Source organism: Microcebus murinus, chromosome 1 (genome assembly GCF_040939455.1).
Source record: "Microcebus murinus isolate Inina chromosome 1, M.murinus_Inina_mat1.0, whole genome shotgun sequence".
NCBI classification, from domain to species: Eukaryota; Metazoa; Chordata; class Mammalia; order Primates; family Cheirogaleidae; genus Microcebus; species Microcebus murinus.
This window is the reverse complement of record NC_134104.1, coordinates 44,971,208-44,985,830: the sequence shown is the minus strand read 5'-3', so window position 1 is coordinate 44,985,830 and position 14,623 is coordinate 44,971,208. Positions and strand designations below refer to the sequence as shown.

Below are 14,623 nucleotides of genomic sequence, written 5' to 3'. Positions count from 1 at the left end.
TATCATTTTGTTTTGTAGTTTCTCTCTGCAGTAATTCAATGTCGTCACTAGATGGCAGTTGTGATCCACTTGACTTCACCTGCAGCAGGTTGTAACTGATGGGTCAAACCCTGCCATCAGTGTTTTCTGGGCCTTGCAGCATTGTGAACTCAGCCTGTCCCCTCCCCACAAGGTGAGCTTTTAACAAAACTATGGTCAGCAAAGTTTGCCTTCTGTGATCAGTCTTGGGGCTCACTCACAGACACCCAGTCCTTCTGACAGCAGCCTCACAGAAGCCTAGGTTTACCTGTCTATATCACATCATGAATTTGTACATCAGCAGTGCAGTTGGCCAGATAACAACAGGACAGTGTCAGGATCCTATTTAAGAAGATTAATCAGTGTTTCTTAGTCCCCCACCAGTAGCCTTGGCATCAGTTGGTAACTTGTTAAAAATGCAAACTATTGGGCCCCATCAGATGTGCAGACCAGGAAATCAGTGTTTTCATAAGCCTTCCAGATGATTCTGATGTCTGCTACAGTTTGAGAACCACTGAGATAAAACAATGTTTAGCATCATATAAATGTTGGTGCTGGAAGAGTCCTCAGAGAACATTTTGCCCAGCCCTCTCATTTTGCTAGGAAAGAAAACAGAGGTTCAGAGAAGTTAAATGGCTCACTGAAGGTCACAGCAGTGGGCTTGTGACAGAGCCAGGCTCCAGGGCTGCATGTCCCAGCTTTTTGCGCCAGGCCTTTCTCTCCTTTTCCCCTTCTAAACTGAGGCTACTAGGTACACATTCTAGCCTGACACTTACTTATGGAGGAAAAAAACATCACGTTTTAAAAAATTTCAAAATAGTTTGAATATTTTAATATTCAATATTAAATATTTGAATATTTCAAAATACGGGTTGCTTTAAATTATTACTTTTTTATGCAGGAGTTTGTTCATTCGTTTCAATAGACATTTCTATGGGGAGACAAAATTAAGTATGATGCATTCCCGGCAGTCTGGTGTGTGTGCACGTGTGTGCACGCGCGCGCACATGGGGCGTGTGTGTGCACACTCATGTGGTGGGAGTGATGGGAAATCAAATAACAAAAGTCATCTCATTTGCTGGGAGGGGAACATATGCAGAGGGCCTTGGGAAATAAGTGAGTGCAACTAGGGACTGGGAAGGCAGGCCAGAGGAAGAAACTTCAGAGCTGAACTTTGTATGATGGGCAGGAGTTCACCAGATGAAGAAGTAGGGAAAGGACATTTGGAAAGAGGGATCAGCATGTACAAAGACATGGAGCCACAGAACAGTGTGAGGAATTGCAAGAGCTTTGTTTGAGGGGAAGGGTGTAATGGAGGAGTTACCATGTTATAAATAATAATAATATTACTCTTACTACTGTTACTGGCAATTAGTGAATGTTACCTATGTGCCAGCTCTGTACTAAGCCTTTTACGTCTATTATCAATTTATTTAATTCTTAAACAACTTTTTGAGAGTCTACTCTTATCCCTGTTTTACAGATGACAATGGACATGCATACCCTGTTCTATTTTCCTTAAAATCAAATGTCACTATGTCCATTTCTTAGACCAAAGTTGCACTTAGAAAAGAGCTTTAATGTTTATTTCTTCTGGAACAATGTCTATAACGCAAAGAAAAGATGTATTTGTGGGAGATGAGAAATATATTTGCAAAATATATAATTTTATTATAAGCATATTTTTCATAAATGCATAAAATCAGGAGGATTTTGACATCCTGTTTTTTTTTTTTAAATCAAGGAGTGAATGTCCCATTATTCTTCAATCTATCAGAAGCTTTGGAAGTAGCCAATTTCTCATGATAGTAGAAGAATTATGTCTGAAAGTGGCAAAAAAAAAGCTCATTTCAATTGTTTGACTCACTAAAGAAAGGAAGCTGAGTTAAGAGTGAATGACCTGATCTAAAATCATAGACTTTGCTATAGTTTTAGTTTTTACTTTTTTATTGTTCACTGTGAATGTGCTTTGCTTTTCACTGTCAATTTTAGTATCTTTCCTTCATTGCACAGGAGTTCCCACAACCAAACTAAAGCTCTGAATTATAATTAAAGTTCTAGCAGGATTCAAAATGCCTTGTTTTTCCTAGGTAGGATTCTAGATGTTTCTGGATTCTTTGGGATATTTTTGAGTGATTTCACTTTTTCCTAAGAAAATAATTTTTTTGCTCTTAGTTTTCTCATCTACAAAATACTGGTATAGCATGAGGTAATCTAGAAGGCCCCTTTCAGCCCTAATGGTTTATGGATTTGTGATTTAATGATTAAATGAAGGGAAGAACTCATTTCTGAATTTTCTTTGTAGTAAAATTTTAGTATTGTTTTCATAAAAGAAGTTTATCGGACCAAATATTTCTCTGTGAAATTTTAAATGGGATCCCTAAAATAATTCTATATTTCACTTTTTAGGATCACTAAGCCCCTTTTCAGCTCAAAGATGTATTATAGCTCGCAGATGTATAAAGTGGTATATTTCCACATGACATTTTATACATCTCAGGGCCCAATAACAAGGCCAGTTTTAAGCAGAAGCCATTAGAAGTGATTGACGGCAAGTTTCTCTCTGCTTTTCTGATTGCTGTAATAACACCTTTCAGCTTTACGACTTCATGTTGCAATTTTGATCTTTACAGTCATGTATACAGCTGAAGGTGAACTGCTTTTTCAAGTACAACTAGAAAACCTAATCCAATTTTTACCTTTCTTGTCTAGAGAAGTTGACTAACCTACAGGTTGCTTTATCTTGAATTAAACCAAGGGGCAATGACACCTGGAAAGAAGAACCTATAAAACATATTTTTAAAAAATTTTGTGATTGAGAACAAAATTTGCATTTTACTTTCTCCGGACAATTATTGCCTTTATCATTTGTCATCAGTTATGGAGTCAATTACAGTAATTTTTCTATTTACCAATTAATTGTAAAAACAACGTATTTTTTAAACGTTTATTTAAAAAGTTTACAGAAAAATGTAAATAAGGACATAGAACTGTTTAAAATTCTACAACCCTGAGTTGGCTATTGTCAATATTTTTCCTTTTACTTTATTCTAGGTAAGCATGAACATTATGAAATTGGCAACAAGTTAAACATTCTATTTTGAAATCATCTTTAAAAATTAATATATAATTAGTCTGTATACATAATTTTTAATCTCTACTTTCAAAGGTAACATATTATTATTGTATAAAAAGTTGTTAAACTCTTTAGTTTTCATTGCTTTGTGATTTTTAGTGTCATTTTGATTTAGATCCCTTTTGTTTATTTTTATTTTCATATCTCTTTGTTCCAGAAGAGATTTAAGGTAATTTCAGCCCATTTTATTCCAGTGAGTAAAATGTACAGAAGAAAGCAAACCTCTAAAATTCATACTATATAGTTTTTTCTTACATGAGACCTTTGTTTTATAAACTATAGGTAAGTTTTAACACACTAGAGAAGGGTACTATAAAGATTTCTGTTGTGACATAAAGAAGTCCTTTAGAATGTAAATAGTAACTGCTCTTTTCTTTACTGTTGTTTGTAAGCATGTATTTTTCTAAAACATGTTTAAAAGCCTGCCAACCTGTGTATTCTTTGACAGTTGAGCTCCAAACGTATTGCTCAATATTCTCTCATTGTCTAGAATTGTTCCTGATCCATCGTAGTTGCTATTAATACATAAACACTTGTGGAGCTGAAATGAATAAAAGGGAATCAATTCCAAATATTCTAATACTGTTGTGGTAGGTTGCATTATGATTTCAAATAGTATTGAAATAAGAAGCAGTAATGGTTAAGAGCTTTGGTTCTGTTCCCTGATGCTGATTTTTAAAGCCCTGTGAAGATTAAGTGAGATAAGCTTGGTCTAACTTTTAGCATGATACTTTAGCCCACATAGTAAATGCTAAATAGATGTTAGCTTTTAGTGATTTGGACTAAAAAAATATATAGTTTTCTTCTTATAAATAAGAACTCACTTTTTCTAAGGACTTTCAGTTAGAGCTTTTCAAACAGGAATAAGTTACTTCTTTAGGGATTATGTAGTAAATATCTTAAAGACTTGGTAGGAGGAATAAAATTTACTACATAACAAATTTATATATAATTATTATTTTACATTACCTATATTAACCTAACAGTCCAACACCTTATTCATTCATAATGTTTAATGGGAACATATTTGAAAATAGGGAGTGCTATAGAACCATAAATATAATTTATAGTTCTTTCCATGGCATTTTTACTTCTAAGCCTCTCAAGCATTCAACAAGCACAAAATGAACACTTTTAGATGGTTAATTATATATGTATATTTTACTTCAGTAAAAAAGCTACTATATAAATAAATGTTTGGGATTTTTATTAAATAATAATAAAATATGCCCTTGTAACATATGAACAATTTGAGGCACCAAGTAATGAAGCCTACCATTTTCCCTGCATGTGGAAGATGTGTGGGGATCCCTAAATCACTGCTGCTAATCTATGCTGCACTCCATTTGGCAGCATTTTAGGGAATTTGTGTCAGCCACATCAAGACAAGTACATGAAAAAGTCCATTTCTGTGAAATCAGTGTGTGGGCTCTGAACAATGGAATCCTCTTGTTGGCACTTCCCCATAGAAACATGATGTGAGTCACATATGTAACTTTACATTTTTGAGTAGCCACATTAAAAAAGTAAAGAGAAACAGGTGAAATTAATTTTATTGAAGTATATTTAGCAATATTTAGTAATACATTTATTTTTATTTAGTATTTTTATTTAGCTCAAGATATTAAAAATATTATTTCTATATGCAACAGACATACAAAGTTAATGAGATAGTCTACTTTCTTTTTTTCATTCCAAGTCTGAGAAATTTGGTGTGTATTTTACCCTCACAGCACATCTCAGTTGGGACTAGCCACATTTCAAATGCTCAATAACTGTATGTGGTCAGTGGCTACCATATTGAACAGTGCAGCTGTAGTCGTTTCTGCTTTGCCACAGTTGGAGGTGCCAGAGGGTGGCAATGTGGAGTAGAGGAAAGACAGAGACCAGCCCAGAATCTTAGAATATGTCTGTTCTGGCTCTGACATTTGATATTGACATTACTATGAACAAGCGATTTAGTTTCTCTGGGTCTCAAATTCCTTCTTTTTATGATGGGGGTTGTTAATAACTGCCATACTCCTCTAGGAAGCTGTGGGGAAGATTTAAATAAGATACTGTGTGAAATATGTTGTATGTGTATGCTCTGTTAGATCATAAAGCACCACACACATGTAAGGCATTATTACCTCTTTTATTATAGATTTACTCTCATGACTTGCCCAAGGCCACATTCCAAGTTGGTAGGAGAATCAAGAAGAGAATCTGGTGCTTCTAAGGTCCCGGTATCTGCTTCAGCTAAAGGCTGTTCATACCAAGCTAGTTTTAAATTTTTTATTTTATTTTATTTAAAAAGCCTTTTTATTTGAAAAAAATTGAGAAAGGAGGAGAGTGGCAATAAGAAGTAAATTCCATATTGAACAGTTAGGGTCTTCTTGGCCACAGTCATAATGTTCTGCAGTAAAATTATACATACAGGATATTTATATTCTTATATACTCAGAATTATAGCCATCAAGGATTGGACTTTATTTCTGTCATATAATATAAAACCCCATGTTCTTCAAAGTTTCAAACAACTTCTAAATTGAACTGTGGTTTCCCTGCTCTATTTATCTCCAAAATATAGTACAACCACAAGAAAGCCCTTCCGTAGTGGGCTTGATTAATAAAACAGATAGGGATCAATTCAGCAGGTTTTCCATGGATATTTTTGGTTACAGATGTAGTTCATTAGTTCCCATGTGTGAGACACCACCTCTCTAGTGTGAATCCAAGAGACATATTAATGTCAGAACAGAAAGTGGGAATAATTCAGTATGACCCATATTTATTTAGTGCTTACTGTGTGTTAGGCACAGTAGGCATTTTAATGAGCAAAAGGAATTTGTTTCTATGATAATTGTCACTTACTGATATATGTTATATAATTTGAAGGAAATAGGAAATATTTTAAGCAAAATGTCAATAATAAATGATTCAGAGATCTGTATTTTTGGAAGGTAAAAAGATGATCAGAAAGAAAATTCTAGATTATTCAAAAATAATTTTAAAAGTTACATTCTGCACTTTGAGAGGGCACACAAAGGATTAATTATCATGATCTAGTCCCATTTCCCTATCATAATATTCATATTTAATTTTTGAGGGGGTCATTTTCTACATTTGTTTCAAATGAATTTCTTTATAGACCTTAAAAACTACATAAATATTTAGAGTTTCACATGATGTGAAATTAAACAGCCATATTCATTTTCACTGAGAAAAAGACATATATTCAAAAAGTTCCTGTTTCTTTTTTCAGTAGAAATTCCTTTAAAAAACCATTTCAGCTGGTTATTTTCATCAGAAAACTATCATATTTAAACTTCAGGCCTGCCTGAATTGATCATCATGTTGAATAAATGTAATTTTTATTTTCACTTGATGAATCACTGCTGTTGACCATTGAATGAAATAGTTTATTGAGTAACCTTTGTTTTGTTGCTTTTGCACCCTAGTTTAATAAAAAGAGCTTAATTTCTTATAAGTCTAAAAAATGTATTTTTGATATTTCCACCATAACTTTACAAGCAAGTTCTCTCCTCTGTCCTGTAATAACCACCTTCTGCATTTTTATGATTTTGTTTAACATTATTATTGTAATTTTTTACTGGGCAAGCCCATCAATGCCCTTGGCAGCAAGATTTTGTTGTAAGAAATCCAGAAGCTGAGCCTGTCATTGGTTGCAATAATCATAAAATTTCTCTGGATTGAGTTTAGAGGCTTCCCCTGACATTATGAATGTCACCCATCTCATGCCTGTTTCATCAGCTTCTCTAAAATCTGTGATCAGCTTGAGTCCTATAACCTGCTGCTTAAGTGAGTGTGTATTTTTTATATAGTGGTTTTGCATTATAAGTATTTCATTTGGAGAACATCTGGCTTTGATGGAATCCAGCCAAAATAATCAGTGGAGGTATGTATACTAAAAATGTAATACCTTAGTAAAATCATTAATGTATTTGCATTTCTCCAGGAACTGTGAATAGATTCATTCTAGACAGGATGGGGTCATGTGGCATTAACTATAGGGCTAGATGCTGTGCTTTTCCTTTTGTTCAGGTGCACCCCCATTAAGAATGCAGAAACTCTGAGGAATCTTAACAATTCATTCTTTCAATTATGAAATAACATTAAATAAACTATAAAAAGCCATTGTATTATTATGTATTAGGAAATATTGAATCGTGTGTCCAAAAGTCACACTTAAGACCAGGCAATAGTAATAAGCATAGGGTGGCTCTGGATACTATGAGATAATGTCTACTTGTCAGAAATGGATGGTATGTATGTTGTGGTTTTTTTTTCCCATCAAAATTTGAAAGTTAATGATGTACTTTATGTTTTTATTGCTTCTACTGAGAGATCAATTAAGGAATAAAAGGGATCCTGACATGCTGTTATTATTATTTTTCACTGTAAAAAATATATGTGACTATATATAGAATAAATATTCACAGATATGTGAATATCAAATATATATTCACATGTGAATAAAACCACATTTGTTATACCATGCTCTGTTTCATACATCCTAGATTGTGTTTAGGAAAATTTAGTACCTATCACTTCAGTCATCTGAAAGGCATCATTTCTTCATTATAGCTCATAACTTAAGACTATAAAATATCAGCCATAAAAAATTGGCCCAATTAAGAGAAATATGATAATGGTAGAAAAACACATATAGGCATGACTGGGAGATGATAAGATTATTTTAATTTTCCCATTTGCACTGGAATTATTTATTTTACAAATCTCCAGATTTTTTTATTACTTAAAACCCTCTGCTGAATCATGAAAAGAAGCTTAAGTTAGCAATTTTCCTCTGCAGAATCTAGCTGCTAGCATCTGGTGAACACTTGGATACCTAGTCAGGTCCTATGGAAATGATTATTTTAAGACTCTATTCAACATGCCTGGACTTAAAAATCAGTGAGGATCACACTCTGCACATGTATTTTACTATAGGGGATTTAAAAACCTGATATTAGTAGCTATGGTCTCAAGGCTTTTGCGCCCCAGTGGGGATGGGATGGGAGATAGACCGCGTGCAGACAGAGGGGAGGAGTGTCTGCTGACAGTCCTTGTACTGCCTGAGACCCATGCTTCACCTGGGCCACCCCTCTACTTCCCCGCCCTCTGTCGCTCCTCACACTTACATTTACACTTGACCGGCCTGTGGAATTGAGGACCAGTGCCCTTGCTCCTGCCTTCCTGTGGCACCCCTGGGGCCGGTTTCTGCCTCTTCACCAGGTGTTGCTCTACCTCCAGAACAGCTTCTGAAGTGGAAAGAAAAGAGGATACTTTTACTCAGTTGGAAAGACAATAAGAAGCAGAATTATTATCAAAGTGTATTGTTTTGGGATCACAGGAGAAATTACATAATATACATTTCAATTAAAAAATGCCATTATTTACCAAAATTTAAGGAGATATTAGAGATTCTTGTATGCTGACTAGGAGAGGTTTTTTGTTTCTTTCTATATAGTCAAATATGCATTTGTTTATTTTATGTACATACTATATATAGTTTGTGTTCAAATAATGTATTGTACATGTTTATTGCTTTTCTTAGTTATATTATGTGCCAAGTCCTATTATTTCAATTCTTATTAATACAGATTTGGGATAATTTAGAAAGAATTTGGGCATATGCTATAGAGAAAGCAAATTTGTGAAGAAATAATACATCAAAAAGAAAAGTTAGGTTAATTTAGGAAAAGTGAACTTTTTGAAAACACATTTCCCATCCAATTTGTATACAACAGTATTGGAGTTAGAAATTATTCTTAGTTATTTATCAGATCAGGTCTGATGGGGCTTTAATGTGGTAACACTTTTAGGCTTTCATTTGTACTTTTTGTAAAATTTCACTAGTTGAATATATTTTATAAATTCTCTGTAATCTAGACTTCTTATAAGTCATGTGGGGCTTCTCTCCCCTTTAACTGAATTTTGGAAATTGAACTCTGTGTTTTGGGTAATAGATACTCTCTATTTTGTTTTGGTGTGTTTCACAGAGTCTTGTTTAGGACATATCTATATTTTCTGTTCAAAAAAGATTTAACAGGAACAACTTCAGACATTTAGATAAAAATATTTGAAAGCCTGGATTTTTAAACCAGGAAATAAGTGCAGAACTGTGTATCTAGTTTAGAATGTTTGCAATGTGATATAAGTGGTAAATTCTAGAGTAGAACAATCCTAAAGAACTTTCTGTAATTATGGAAATGTTCCATATTTGCACTGTTCAATGTAGTAGCCACTAGTCACATGGGGCTCTTGAGCTCTTGAAGTGTAGCTAGTGTGATTGAGGAACTGAATGTTTAGTTTTATTTAAATTAATTTGAGTTAATTAATTTAATTAATTTGAGTTAATTAAACTCCCTGTGGCTAGTGGCTATCACATTGGACAGTGTAGTTCTGGGGTTTCTCTGTATTTGGTACTGAACACAGAAGAAATATTTGCATGTATTCCAGTTGCTGAATGTCTATAAAATAGTGGCGTCTCCACAGCACAAGGCCCAGGTTCTGACATGTGGCCTTCGCTACAGAGGCTACGTAATGTGTGCTCAGGCCTGAAGGGCAGATACAGCCATACCCTGAACTTTGGCTCAACTTGTGGATATTCAGACATAAATAAACTTTGGGTTAGCCGTAGGTGATTTGAGAACCTTTTGTCTCTGGAAAGCCATGCGATCTCAAATTATCTCTAGCAACAACGGACTGAAGAGCTTGACTGGAATTCCAGTCCATTCTCATGTTGTATGAGTCTTTACAGAAGACTGGCAGGTAATACAGGTGGATGTGAAGGAGATACACCACAGATATAGCTGCCTCTATGAAGAACCGTAAAGATTCAGCTTGGATATCAGGTATAGGCCTATAAATACATTTTGTCTCCCCTCTTATCATTCTTTAATAAATATTTATTGAGCACCTACTATGTGCAAGATACAATGCATAGTGTTAGAGATAGCATGTTGAAAAAAAAAGATACAATCCCTGCCCATATGGTGATTAATTGCACTAGACAATAAGATTTTTTCCAATGTCTTCTTCCAAAGTTTATTTTTTCCTTCTGTTTATGGTAAAAATAAAACAGAAGAAAAATACACAGTATAAATAGAAATGCTGATGATCACTACTATGTGTGAATCATGCATCTTACTCAATTTACTGCTGTCTGAACAAGTTTCACGGATTCACACCTGGGTAGCTGTTGAAACTGCTTGTTGAAATGCAATATTGGAGGCAGAGAAAATAACTGAAGAGATTTCAATTGCCATTTTTAGACCATGAGATAAGCATCATCATTTAACATTTATTGTTTACCACATGTACCTAAAAAGGGTTCTTTCCTCTCTGATCCAGAAGAATATCCTTTAAAATAATTTTTAATTAAAATTAAAAGACTTTTTTGTTGTTGTTAATGTGATGCCACATTTTTCTACTTTGCCTTTCATAATACTGTAAGAAAGAGTGCTATAATCACCATTTGTGAAATGAATCAAATTATTCAATACGCAAGCACCGTTGCAAGACCTGAAGGGAACCAGTAACTACACAGGCAATCTGTTAAATCATTGGATTTCAATTCATTTTGAAAGAATGAGCCAGAAATGTGGCAAAGTACTAAGCAAGAACTATTTAGTCAGATTTTTTCCTTGTCTACATAGCAACTACATAATTAAATATATGGTCCAAACTGCATTTATTAGATCAATTTTCAAGTGTGTCACTGATGGAAAATTAAAGATGAAGAGGACTAGGAATCAAAGTAAATGAATGTAACTACGGTACCTGGTATTTACAGCATCTGAAGACCATAAAGTTATTTCTCTAGGTATATTAATTGATAATATCTTTGATTTTGTAGATACTTTGAAAATAATTTTTAAAAATGAATTACAAAGCAATGGAAGACACTAAAGAAAAACGAAAGAATTTATTTATATAAATGCTTGAAAACCATTTGCATATAAAAAACTTCATGGACAAAATTTAAAGTTGAGTATTTTTATTCCTTAAACAACATTATATCCTATGGAGGTTTTAAAACATGGCCACAAATTCTTTGGTTCTCCTCTGTGTTCCCTCCCATTGAATCTGGAAGGGCTTATGATGGCTTTGACCAATTGAACGCACGGGAGGAGGCATTATGTAATTTCTGAAGCTGGGTCATAAAAGGCCATGAAGCTGCTGCCTCGTTTGATGGAACACTGTTTTTCTAGCCTTAAGACTCCAGATAAGAAGTCTGACTATCTAAAGACCACCATGCAGGAGAAGTCACATGTAGGTGCTACCATTGACAATGCCAGCAGAGCTCAGTCTTGCTTCCATCTCTGCAGGGTTCTACACATGTGAGTAAAACCATTTCGGGCTCTTTAGATCAGCCAGTTTGCCTGGTGAGTAAGTCATGAGAGCAGAAAAACTCTCAGACCTACCTGAATTCCTGACCCATATAATTGTGAGATCAAATAAAATGTTTAAGCTGCTAAGTTTTGATGTGATTTTTTATGTAGCAAAGATAGCTGGAGCATACCCTCCTGTATGTATGATACTTTTACAATAAAAAATTTAAAAATTGAATGTGAAAGACACTCCTGGAAAAGTTATTTGCAAAAATTGGCAGTGTTAATGTCCTTCTTATAAAAAGAGCCCTTACAAATCATTAAGAAAAAAACACTAACACCATATAGGAAAATGGGCAATTAAATGAACAGATAATTCATGAAAGAAGAAATAAAAAGGCTAACAAACATGTAGAAAAGCCTTCAACCTCATTACTAATTAAAGGAAATGTGAATTCAACTATGGAATTAAAATTTTAGTTATCAAATGATAAAGATATAAAGTTTTCTTTTTACCTCAATAAAAAAATAATAAATTAAAATTTTGGCGATCTAATTGGCAAAGATCAAAATATATGTAATGTTGGTTTGGGTTAAGTGAGTTGTAAGTGGCACAAACTTTATGGCCACTTACATATAAATTGATACTCCATGCCCAGAGCTTTTTAAATATCCATATTATTTTATGCTTCTAAAAATCTAGGAATTTGGGTAATGAAGTAATTGAAAATAAGGTAAAATAATATATAAAATGTTTATTACAGTTCTATTTAGAGGAGCACAAGTATAGAACCAAGCTAAATATCAATGCAGTTATATTTTATTTTTATATTACAGTTTTGTTTTATTATTTAGAATAAAAGTTTCAATATATTTTATTTGATAATTCTGACCTGGGGACACCATAGCAGAGTAGAAAAATCTGGAACCTTATACCTTTGAATCCCTGGATTTGCTGTTTACTTTTGCTGGATGTTTGAAAGTTTGATTTACCATTCTGACTTTGATTTTTCATATAAGGAAAATGGACTAAGTACCTATTTCATTAAATGTAGTGACAATTAAATTAATTTATGTATTTATGAATAATAATACATCCTAGTGTTACATTTATACTGATATATTTATAAATAATAATCATAATAGTTTCTCAATGTGTTATCTCTTTTCTTACAACCCAACACACCATCTGACCTCTGTATCTAAATTCACAGCGTTTCCAGATGCACTAAAAGTTCTTCCATTCAGGCTCCCTCTATATGTCCTTTCCTACCATAGTGCAGTTCCTACACCACAGTCAGAGAGATCTTGAGAACAAAACCCAAAATAAATGAGTCCGTGTTCTTCCTTACACACTCCAATGTTTCCAATTGCATTAAACATGCATCTACTCTTGCTGTACTTTCCATGCAACAGATGTGGTGAACTTTGAAAAATGTAAGCCATATCACATCATTCGCCTGCTTATATATCCCACCCCTCGCTCCCCATTGCACTTATAAAGAATCTAAGCCTCTTTCCTGGCTTTTATGCTCCATATGATTCCTGTTCTGCCTACCTTCCAACCTTGTCACCTGTCTTCTTGTCTTCTCCCCTTCAGCCACACTGGCCACTTTCTTATGAAAAACATAGTGCTAGCCCGCACTCTTAGAACTTTGCTGTTCCTCTGCCTATAATGGTTTTCCTTCAGAACACTGCATGGCTGAATCCTTCTTCATTTAAATCTCCACTTGAATATCACTTATTCATAAAGGTCTTTTTTGACCACCCAATTGAAACTTAACCATTTTCATAGATTTTTAATCTAATTCTAATTCTGTAGTAGCAGTTATATGTGTCTTCTGTAATTAAACATTTTGCTCATTTATAGTCCAGCCAACACCAACTCTTTCTTTCTCCTCAAACACTCCTTGAGAGCAGGGAATTTGCTTTGTCTACTGTAACATCCCTTGCAACCAGAACCAGGCCTGGCACATCGTAAGTGTTCCGTAAATATTTGCTGGACTCTGCAAATAAATACTTTTTTGGACTTCTGAAACACAGAACTTAGCAGTGCAAAAAACCCCCAGCACTTGACATTATTTTTAAAAAGAACAGAAATTGTAAACTGTATGAACATTTTAAAAGGTTTTGATGAGCTGATTAGAGTTAAGTATATTGCTTCAATTTTGAAAAAAAAGAAAAATGCACAAACAAAATCACAACAGCATAAAATTATTTCAGGAGTGTGATGAGAGCTCCCCTGGCAAACCAATACTTTTAAAACTGTATTGCCACTCAACAGGCTCCTTGCTTTGAAATGAAGAATGTTCACCTCTCACCAATATTTTTCTTAATGCTGAACATATGATTTATTTACTTGATAAGGTATAAATCTTAGTAAAAAGACTTCCCTTTCAGCATTGAAAATGTTGAAAAAAGTGTTTCATTTTTTGAGACTGGCTTACTATAAGCCTCTAGAGTGAAGAGATGTCTTAATTATTCCATTGGGCGGATGGAGTTGAAGCTGTTTTTCTTGGTATCATTCATTCTGAGATGCAGGAAGCTTAGTGGTTGCACCTCATTAGCTAGGTATGATCAGAAGATACTACAGTAACAATATCTATTTCTATAAAACCCATGAGAAAAATCTGAATTGCTATTTATAAACATGCTATGACATTTCAAAAGTATATAACATTCTCTCAGATGATCAGGCATAAACTTTAATAGGTCTTTCAACAGCTTAGAATTTCCTCCACAAAGCAGGCTAGCCACATTCTTATGGTTTCTGAAGGAAGAGGAAATACATATTTGTTAAACATGTCCTTTGGGCCAGTGTCTTTGCTAATAGTGTTATCTGTGCAATCTCATTTAATCTTGACAGCTGTGGAATAAATGAGTAAAGGCAATGAAAAAAACATTTTGTTCTTTCGCACAATTTTGAAGAAGAGTGATGAATCAGGAATCAGAAAAACAAAAGAACTGCTATTCTTATCCCATTGAGTTCATCCCAGAGTTTAATTTCAAGTTTTTCAAAGGGCACTATATTTTATTTTATTGATTCATGGCAATTGTCTGAAGCTTAACAAATGTTCATTGATGAACATTGCTGATAAATTGGGCATAAGATTTCCATAAGAACTGTAGA

At 34.0% G+C, this 14,623-nt stretch overlaps 1 protein-coding gene across 2 annotated transcripts in view; it reads right to left on the bottom strand.

Annotated features, from left to right (window-relative positions):
- Window positions 1-14,623, bottom strand: part of COL8A1 (collagen type VIII alpha 1 chain) — a 143,982-nt gene that overhangs the window by 43,771 nt on the left and 85,588 nt on the right. For both annotated transcript variants that reach the window (XM_012743093.3, XM_012743094.3), the window contains exon 2: window positions 8,299-8,418. The gene's annotated coding sequence lies outside the window, so the exon portion shown is untranslated. The remainder of the gene's footprint in view (window positions 1-8,298; window positions 8,419-14,623) is intronic.